The sequence below is a fragment of the Chanos chanos genome, chromosome 2, assembly GCF_902362185.1.
Source record: "Chanos chanos chromosome 2, fChaCha1.1, whole genome shotgun sequence".
NCBI lineage: Eukaryota > Metazoa > Chordata > Actinopteri > Gonorynchiformes > Chanidae > Chanos > Chanos chanos.
In genome coordinates, this window is record NC_044496.1 from 9135879 (window position 1) to 9146560 (window position 10682).

Consider the following 10682-nt stretch of genomic DNA (forward strand, 5'->3'; position numbering starts at 1 on the left):
TGAATCATCTGACACTAAGCCACATAAATACTCTGTCCAGCAGCAGCAGCAGATAAAGATGGAGAAGAAAGTGGTTCTTTCCAAGCTAATTTCCATTCTGCATAAAATATAGCAGATTAAATTATAGATGTGCACTTGAAAGAAAAAAGGAATCCTTCTCATTCCAGATTTATAGCAGTCTGTCAGATATGCCACATGTAAAGATGGACTGCTGAAAAATATCTTCATACACACCGTCTAGTTCCACATCAGGCCAGAGGATCAAGTACTACTGAAATTTGATGGGAGTATTGAGAGCTATACAAACCAACAGGGAAAAAAATGGACCTTCCAGCTTCCCATTTGGATTTCATTACTTTGCGTAAGCTTCGCCCTTTTAAAAACTCTTAAAAAAAAAAAAAACAGACACTTTAAATAATTCTGCGAAACAAAGCCTAAAAAAAAAAAAAAAAAAGAAAAGAAAAAAAGACAGTGGGTATTTTGTGGAAGAGAAAGTCTCTTTTGTTCACCCCTGTGTGAACAAAAAATGGGACCCCAACATGTTGTGTCCCCTCAAAATGGTTTCTGTGATCTGCCAACTCCTCCCTGGTTGGCCCCTGAGACACTCAAAACATAGCCGTCCTTGTCACAGTGGATTTAACAAACAAAGAGGTGCTGAATGGCTGAGAGCTGCAGGCGGGGAGAAGCGCTGTGGTTGTCAGAAGCTCTCAGGAACATAGACTTGTCAGTACATTCCAATGGTTTTTTCTGGGAGGCTTTGCATACAGATTTGGTCGCCGTACTCAACTGCGAGCTTCGCGCTGCAGATAGAAGATCCATCAGTCTGCACTGTGGATTATCAGCAGACGGTAGCAGCTGTTACTCCGACCCATCACTGTACGTCTGTTTCCTCATCTCGGGTCTTTTCTTCTCTGGCCTCATCTGCACCCTCCTAACTCTTCTGTGTCTCTCTGCCCTTTCTCTGTCTTACAACCTCATTTCCCACCGCTGGACGTCCAACCATTTCCTCTCCAGCACAGTAGCCTCAGAACTCTAACTAAGCAGGCGCCTGGCAACAGCTTCACATGGCAACTCTTCTACTCTACTGCTCTGAAACAGTAAGAGCAGAACCGCCCTGGTCTTAAATACAGCTGGGAAGACATTAATGCAAGTTCAAAAGGGTGGAGGGGAAAAAAAACAAAATAACAAAGCAAGACATTTCTTTTACCCTTGTTACGGTTAGGCTATACGAACCCTTCAAACATGGATTTCAAAACACATCCACAATATTTGCCTTTGAAGGTTTTATATAACGTACAATGTAACAAGAATAAGGTGTAGTGTTTTGCCTATAATTTTATTACATAATCTGCTTTTTTTTTGTTTCGAAAAAACTCACATCTAGGACACTTTAGAAAACATACTTTAAAATCCACAAACTGTGGCAGCTCTGGAGAGACTAGAGGAAACTATGTATGAAGGGAGACAGCTTCTCTCCACCTGGTCAAAAAAAAAAACAAAAAAAAACCCCCAGCACACAGAGCCTGAAACTGAAGAGAAAAACTTGATATAAAAAAGGCGCAGAGTTGAAAGACGGAGCTGGATTCCTGTGTTGCAGCACAAACAGCCTCGGTACCCAACATAAAAAAGGAGTGGAGTGTTAGACATTTCAAAGCACTGACTTAAGATGAAGTAGTCATCTTTACTGGGAGGGGGAGACGGGGGGGGGGGGAGGGGACACCAGCGCATGAAGTCGACTGCAAACAACATCACAAAGACTACAGACACATGTCTAAACACAAACACATATGTATGAATCACCAAGGATAGCAACTCACCTCACAGCTTTAAAATGATCTAGGCCATACAGACCTACGGCGTCTGTACTTCCTCAGTCCCTTGGTGTTGTGTTAATAAAGAAACAGCACTGCAACAGAATATCACTCGTATGAACTCACTTCTAAAAACAGGCTGCCTTCCAGGGAAGGAGGCCTTTTAAAAGTATCCCGATCGCCGTGTTGGAGCCGAGATGGAGAGTGTCTTAGCCCAGCTGTCAGCAGATAAATACAAGCCCCACATCCCCTCTCCACCTTGTAGGTCTATGAAAGGATGCCAACTAGACTGGAATATTAAACAGCAAGCATGTGAAATCAAAAGCAAGTTTGAAAAGCGACGTATTTCAGGAAAAGGAGGGGGAAGGAAAGAAAAAAAAAAAAAGGAAGAAAAACAAAAGAGTTGCAGCGATATCACACCATCTCTGTAAAGCTCCAGATATGACAGAGAGAATGAATAAAGACAGGGGAAGAGAAAAGCTACCAAGGAAGAGAAGGGGGTGGGGGGGGGGGGGGGGGGAGAGAGATTATTCACCCATATCAGAACCACGCATAGGCACCCAGATATTATTCACTAATCAAAGGCTTCCTTTTCACATCAGACTTTCTGATCCTGCAACTGAGAGAGAAAAAAAACAGACGAGCAGAGAGGGAGAGAGATGTGAGGGGAGGAAGGAAAAGAGAGAAAAGTGGCAGAGAGAAAAAAAAAAAAAAGAGACAGAAAGTGGGACAAGAGAAGACTTCTTCTGAGCATCCATCTCTACCCATACAGATAGAAACCCGTCGGCTGACGACGGTCGACAGCCTGAGACTGGAATAAAATTCTCATCAATCTACAGAGGGTCAGCAGATGTCCCTCCCCTAACATATGACAAAGGTAGGCTGACAAGCATGTGTAGGACACACTATGAATCAATCCAACACCAGTACCATCTGACTCACGACTCGACGAGAAGGAATAGCTGCGCATGAGTTTGAAATCAAAACAAATGGCAACTGGCAACCTTTAAGAGTCCTGTAATGTAGGCCCAAAACACAGAGCCGCACTGATTCCAAGACACGTAAGGCATGCCAGCTTCTTAACGCGAGCTCTGGGAAGAAAAAGAAAAGAGGCAATCCGATATTTAAAAAGAAATACAATACTCAGAGATATAACCAGGTGGAACGAGAAGCCCACGGGCTCTAATTGTAATTTAGCACAGCACTTAAAATCGGAGGAATTAAAGTTCCACCGCGAGGCGCGGCTTCAAGCGCACACTTCTTCGGGCGAAATAGCATGAAAACGCCGCACAGACAATGCTCAAACTGGGAAAAGCAGCGTGAGAACGCGTGAGACTCCGCAACAAATCTTTAACCAGCCCGGTCTGATCTGTCTCATACTGTTAAAAGGATAACAGCATTAACTCACGTTCACACTGTCACAACAGTTTAGTTAGTCTTTTTATGAAGGCCCACTGTGGTCTGTGTGCATTGCATAAAAGTGGAAGACTGATTGGTGGAAGGAATGGAATGGGTCCACGGGAAGGAGGGGCCAAAAAAAAAAAAAAAATACTGAGAACATATTTACACACCTGTAATATTTCAATCATGGAAGTGGAGCACGGCGCTTAACCTAAAGCGACATAAACGCTCAGTCGTCTTTTGTCAAATTATTTGGTAACGTCTCGCTGTGGGCTGCATGAGATTTTACAGATTTAAATGATGAATGGAAGCAAAGCCACTGTGGTTGAGGAGAACAGGTGCATTCACTTGAAATGTCAAAATATATCCGAGGTAGCATTCTTTCACCCCCCCCCCCCCCCCCCCCCGAAACCTGCTTTAGTCCCAGAGCTTAACAGCATTAATCATAAACCATATAGCTATACAGAAGCCAAATAAAGAGGCAAAGGATAACCAGATACGTCTGGAGATGTTTGTTTTCGGCCTATATATAAAGCAAGTGGAATCCTGTCAGATTGCAGCATATTGTAAGTTCTCACGGGCCATGTCTGAGCGGTGGTGACAGTCTCCGATTCACTGGCAGAAATGCAAATATTAACACTGGAGCCTAGGCCAAATCTGAAGCATGCGTTTGGATTTTTACATAGCGTCGTTTCCAAATCCTGATAAACTCCGGCAGTAGGCTTTCACAGCTCAGGCTTACACAGTCAATAAGAAGACCTACTCAAAAAAAAAAAAAAAAAAAAAACCCTCATGAATATTTATTTAAAAATTATTTTTAAAAAGATCAAAAAGCATAAAGCGAGGCTTGATAATAATCAGCGCCGCAAGCTGCTTTCTATTCAACCTACAGAGCAGGCCTGCTGAAAAAGTTTCTCTGTGGTTTTCGCTCCATCTCCTGGGTCGTCTGAAGCTGTGCTTACAAAGCTAACGAAGGCCTCCTGACCTTCCCACCTGGCACCGCAGACATCAAGGATAAATCCTCTAAGAGAGAGAGAAAGAGAGAGAGAGAGAGGGTGTCTGTGTGCCCCAGTGAGAGAGCTGAGCGGGGGTAAAAATGCCACGCAGCCAAGCAGCCCTGCTTCTATGGTGGAATAATCTACAGGAGGAAGAGAGACCTGAGGGGAGTGCATTAGGTGTGATGTCAGTAACTCAGAGACAACCAGGGAGAGAAAGAGAAAGAGAGAGAGAGCATACAAAGAATCTTACGCGTGAGGGGTGCACGTATGAGCGTGAGGGAGAAACTACAGCCTTTCTGTGTATGTATGTTCATATGGGGAAAACAAAAGTGAACTGTGGGTAGTTCTTACTTGGCGCATGAAAAGAATAGTGATCTAAGTATAGGTATTCTGAAGTAGATGGGGAACTTCACATAACCTTTTTCAACCTGTAGGGTGTTGGTGAAAATGAGACCGTGCCATTCGAGGAAGCAGACGTTCCTTCTGCAGCGGTGCCAAAACCAAAATAGAGCTCTTGAGAATGAATTCAGAGTGCTTTTCTTTACAACCTTACATAAAAGTCCTGTCAGAAGAGCACACTAGCATCCTGAGTCCATAGAGACCTGTGCTCACAGACCTCTTGAAGCTTCCTTTGATGCAAACCCCTGTAATTGCAAAGAAACCTGGCCTGTTTTCCTCTTTGTAAACTAAACTACATACTTCAGTCCAAAGTCCTTTCAGATGAGTTTCCAAATTAGCAGATGTCCAAGGTGTGTCTCGTCTTCAAAGGGAGGGTGGAGCCTTGAGGACACGTTTAGCTTGCCTTAGTGCCATGAGCACATGTCCCAGAAGGAAAACTGGCATGGAGGAGGCATGCCACAAATGAACGTCTGTTTGATTTTACCAGTATAAGCACATTAGCGGTTCTGTGTGGCTGTGTGTGATACAGCATGCAAGTACATATGTGGCTAAGAGAGCGACAGAGACGGATAACGTACATACGCACTGCAGAGCCTGTGTGTATGTGAGTGTCACAGAGAGATAGGGTAACAAATACACAGGTGTATTTGTGTGTGTCTCTGTGTGCATGTGTGTGAGTGTGTGTGTGTGAGAGAGAGAGAGAAAGAGACAGACAGACAGACAGACAGACAGACAGACAGAGAGAGAGCGAGCGAGCGAGAGAGAAAACGGGCATACGAACGGGTTTGTGTACGTCTCCAGAAAACAGCTGAACACAAACTCTCAGCAGGGAAGTAGAATCACTTCTCTTTATGGTTTTATTTCAAGCCTGTCAGCTCAGTAAAGACTTCCTGCTTCAGACTCCGCTGTTTCTAGACTGCTCTGTCTCTTATGAAATACAGACACAAAAAGCCAGCGCCTTTTGAGCTTCCCCCCCCTCCCTCCCCCCTCCCCTTCCCAAAAAAAAAAAAATCGGTTCTGGCTCGCCTGTTAGAATAAGTATAGACTTGCTTTTAAAATCTACAATTTGAAAAAAGCCTCCTAAATATAGAGGAAAAAGAAGACAAATAGCTGAACATACAGTCGGGTTTTTCTCTCATTATCTCCTCTAGCCTATAGCACACAATTCTAGAGCCTATTGACAGAGTCAGTATGGGTGAAAGATGAATGGTCCTCACAGACGTGGGCTGTGCAAAAATGTGTGTGGCTCAAAATTTGCCACTTCTTATCTGCACATTCTGACAGTACACATGCAAGGCCAGCCTCCGAGCAAAATTATTTTGTATTCTGCTGCTAAAGATTCAGAATTCGCATACACACATTCTATTTCCAGTTCAAAGTGTCTCTGACACAGAGACTGACTACGAAAAAATTTGCAATTCTGTAATGCGAGCTGAAAAGTTTTTGACGGATAGGAAAGAGTTTTTCGAGAAATGGACAACAGTTTAGCGCTGGAAGGGAATCATTCCTCCAGGCTTCGTATGAAACAAGGGGACAAATGGTAGATCTCTTGACCCCAAAGCGCTTCATCAGTCTGAGCGGCCAGAGTAGGACAAAGACTGCCGTGATGAGGGCTATTGAAAGAGAGAGAGTGCAGGAGCAGATGATTGAGCAGAAGCTTGTGAGGAGAAGCTTCAAAGCATCCCCATCTAACACCTCCCATTTCTCTCCCTGCTTTAGAGTGAAGGAGAGAAAAAGGTCTTCCAGCCTGACTTTCTCCCACACTGGGAGAATTTGAGCGAACGAAATTAATCTGCAGAGGCACATCACACAAGTGGATTTCTTTTCCCTCCTGGGTGAAGGGGCTTGAGGAATGAGACGTTTTGACTAAGGGATGAGAAAGCCTGAGCGACACTTCTGTTTGCGACATTGAACGAAGAGCTCCAGACATTGGACTGAGAGGACGAGGTGGGGGTGTTGGGGGGGTGGGGTGGGGGCTGAGGATGATTAATCAGGCGCTCATTTCCGAGAGGACACACAGGAAAAGAGCTCCGAGTTTCAATATTTGAGTGTTCGTAGCAGCAAATCATGAGCCTACTTCTGGTGTATTCTGAGACAAGAATCTGCACACAACAAAGCTGACCTATTTACACGCCCTTACCAGATTCTTCAAAAATTCCCAATAAGCTTCCAACTGAACGACGTGTAACTGTAACATTACAACACGTGTAACTATGGTAAATCACACTAACAATGCAAAGCACAGCCAGCTGTATAATATCCAGCATCAATGAAAATTCCATTGTGGATTTCAGCCTTATTTTAGGCTGAAATCACAAAGCTATTATTTCTGATCATGTGTCTGGAGTGAGGCACTACGGTGGCCACGTGACCGACCGAGTCTGAATTCTCTTCCATGCTGCAGTAAAGTTTCAGATAATCACCCTTGACAACCCCCAGCATGAATGGGCACAGGGTCAAGGCAAAAGCTCACAGCTGCAAGCACTGACATAACAGTCTGCCATTTTCCCATCCAGAGGACCAACAAGACATGAGGGCCCAAGGCTGAGAGGATGGTCACACGAATAGACACGAAAAGCTGAAAATAACATTTGACAACGAGACAAAACCCGAGTACCGTACATGTGAAAACAGACCAAAAAAAAAAGAAGCGTAACGGAGGCATCACTATTAACCTTCGACAGGTCCCCATAAGTGTCTGCTTTGGGAACAACACCACAGAGCAATTTACGCCAAAACCAAAGTTTGTAAAAAAAAAAAAAAAAAAAAAAAAAAAAAAAAAAAAAAAAAAAAAAGGGGGGGGGGGGGGGGGGGGGGTGGTAGATGACATGACAGTCAACAACCTCATTTACCCAGAAGATGACACACTAGATGGCCTTTCATGACAACTGCTGTTTAATTCCATCTTTGAAGGCTTCTGTTGCAAGAACTTGCCATCTGAGAGAGAGTGTGTCACGAATGACTCATGGGCACCCTGGTTAGAGGACTTCTTTTGAACCGAGCTGAAAATTCAGGCTATCTATGGAACACTAAGCAGTGAACAAGGAGACATTTGGGATTTGCCTTCAGCCTTGCAGACCTGATCTCAGCTGGATATGAAAACAGGGCAGGTGGGAGCCATGACCAACAGACATGTCAAGTGTCTGGCATCTCACCGGACAGCAGGAGGCACAGCAGGCCAATGGGAGATGTCCAATTCTGCCTGAAAAAAAAAAAACAAGTCTTGGAGAGTAGTCACAATCACTTTGGCTGCTGCACAAAGCTGGCATCTACTGAAAAGGTCTGGCCAGGAGTTATGCTTCCAGACAATAAAAAGAAAAAAAAAAGACAAAAAAAAAAAATCACCCTTTTCTCTATTCTTTCAGTGGCATAGATGAAACACCAGAGCGAGTAACAACACAATTGCATATCTGTTTGTCTGGACCATAGGCAGCGAAGCCTATGGTCTTTTGTCCATGGGCTGCTGGGCTTTGCATTTTAGGGGATAGGATTAGGGAATCCTGGGCAGGACAGCATTACTGTTGACACGGTGGGATGTGTGAACCAGACCATGGACCCTGAGGGAAACACAGCTTGGGGCCAAGGCGCCAGGACAAACAATCCCAGACAGCCGGGGAGCACACAAGGACCCCCGTGAAACTCATAATACTGATCGAGGTCACAGCATGCACTGTGAGCAGACCGTGACACTGATTTGGTGTGGAGGGACAGAGAGAAAACAGGCCTGTTTGTAAAGCTATTGTATTTCCTCCTTAACCACCGTCACATCTGATTAAAATGGCAGAGTAAAAAAAAAAAAGTTATGCGCAATGGTTAATGTCAGCTGACAGATTTGGTTGGTTCAAATTGCAGGTGAATGGCCGTGGGAGAAAAATTAAGCCATGCAGCCTGCATTACTGTCATGGACTGCCAATAATTTGGTTTGAGCTGAGGAGAATACGTCGCTTAATACAGAGCAGAGCTTAAGATGTTATGAGATATGCAGAAACTGAAGATTTGAAGCACAATTAAAAAACCTAGTGTACTTTTTGTATTCAAATAAATTAAATCGTTTTTTGCTCGTAAATGTCTCCTCGTATCCCCTTATGAAGGAAAAACACATTATTTGATAAATGTTCATTGCGGCCCTAAAGTTCCTTATGCACTCCTAAATTTTTCAACTTAGGGGTATTAGGAGTACACGTGCTCCTTGGGGGGAAAAAAAAAGTAAGCGTCGAGCCCTGACTAAACAAAGAACACTGTTTTCAAATTTTTGGAAGCTGTCTTTGGCGTTGAAAACTCATTTTTGGAATACACTGCTATCCTTACTGGGTGACAGAGAAGCCCTCTGCCAAAACACGACAAAAAGACCACTGTGTTGCGATCAAGAGTCATCAATGCACACTTGAGATGAGGATACTAAAAGCAAAATCAATAGGTTTCAGTTCCAAAGCACGTGGGCCTCCCTTTACTATACAACAGATAAAAAATTGCTCCCCTAAATAAGAGTGAGGCAATTGTTAATCTGACATTTATCGATTCATGGACCTCTGTCCAAACATCATTAAGCACTGCAGTGATCAAAGGTCAACTTCTCAAAAGCTTCCTTTCCTTTGTAATGGAACTAACGCAACAACGGAGAGCCCTACGTGGAAAATGAAACGGAAAAAAAAAGAGACATGGCTACGTCCTTCTTTCCAAACAAAACACCTTATTGTCCATTTAAAAGTCTACTCCAGCGTTGGCATATTGATTACAAGGGTACAACACACATTGCTGTCTCCAGGTTTTATTGATCTCAGATGCTTAAAATCCATTAGAGCATCTTGCATTTATTGGCCTTTGTGTCCTTACTAGAATGCAGCAAGCTTTTTCTTGTGTTTCGCTGAAACAAGGCTGTGTTTCAGTCTAAGTGCGGCAGCACTGGATTAGCTATGTTGGCGAAGGTTCTGACAGCCTTGCTCCTTGGCCAGTTACCCAGTAACCCAAGGCTTCCAAGTGATCCAAATTACCAGAGTGGCTTCTAGGCTGCAGGGCATCAGGAAGTGCCCAGCTAAGAGCCTAGCAGGGCCAACTTCCCGCATAACACTATTATTAGCCACTATAGGGGGCCTTGGCACTTTATAGTGGTTCCAGCAAAGGGCACAAAAAACGCTCCATGAACTGATTCTATCTGCTGGAGAAGTTGGAAAGATAAAGGGACAGAAATAGAATCATCTGATGGACTATGAGGCGGCGTAGAGCTCCTTTCAAATCCAAACAAGCAAGATGGACACTGGCAACAGATGGAGAAAAGCAAAGACACCGCCACTATCCGAGAGTAGTCACTGACCGCGTCAGAACCATAGCTGGCTTAGGGTTCACTACGCGATGATGTGTCTTCGTACATTTCCTTCCAATCTGACTGCCTTTTAAAGCAGGGTTATAGAAGCTCACTAACACACACCTCTCTGGTGTATTAAAAATAGACCTTATCATTAGGTTGAACAAGGACATTTTTTTTTTACTCTCCCAGCTTCACCTCAGATTCATTTTTGCTCCAAAAGTCTCCTCAGCCAAAATCACAATCAAAAATTCCCAAAAGTCCTTCTGGCCTAATTAGCCAAGTACAATATCATACGCTTCTTAATCAAAGCACTGCTTTGGCCTTGGTGAAGTCCCTAATGCCTTAACAACAGACAATAAAGGAAAGGGATCTGAAGTGCTCCATCTTAACAACTAATCCAGGTGAGATTGTGTTTTTCTTCTTTGGAATCAGAATAGAGTTTTTAATTACATTTTGAAAATACTGATTTTGAACGACATTGGTTATTTCTTTTGAATGCTAATGGGCCTTGTGTTGTAAATCTGAGCACAGATGATGAAAAGCAAGCACTCCACAGAGACTGCCGTTCAAATGAGTTTCATGATGGTCATTCCTACAACACCTCCAAACTTCAAATCCTAAAAGCACTTCTGATCATTTGATGTAGTGTTATTCTCATATGTACTGATTTATCTGAAGCGAACATGAGAACAAAGACATATCCTATTGGAGATTTAGGCTCGCTACCAGAGCTGTCAGACACAGAAGACCAGAGTATCTTATTGGTCA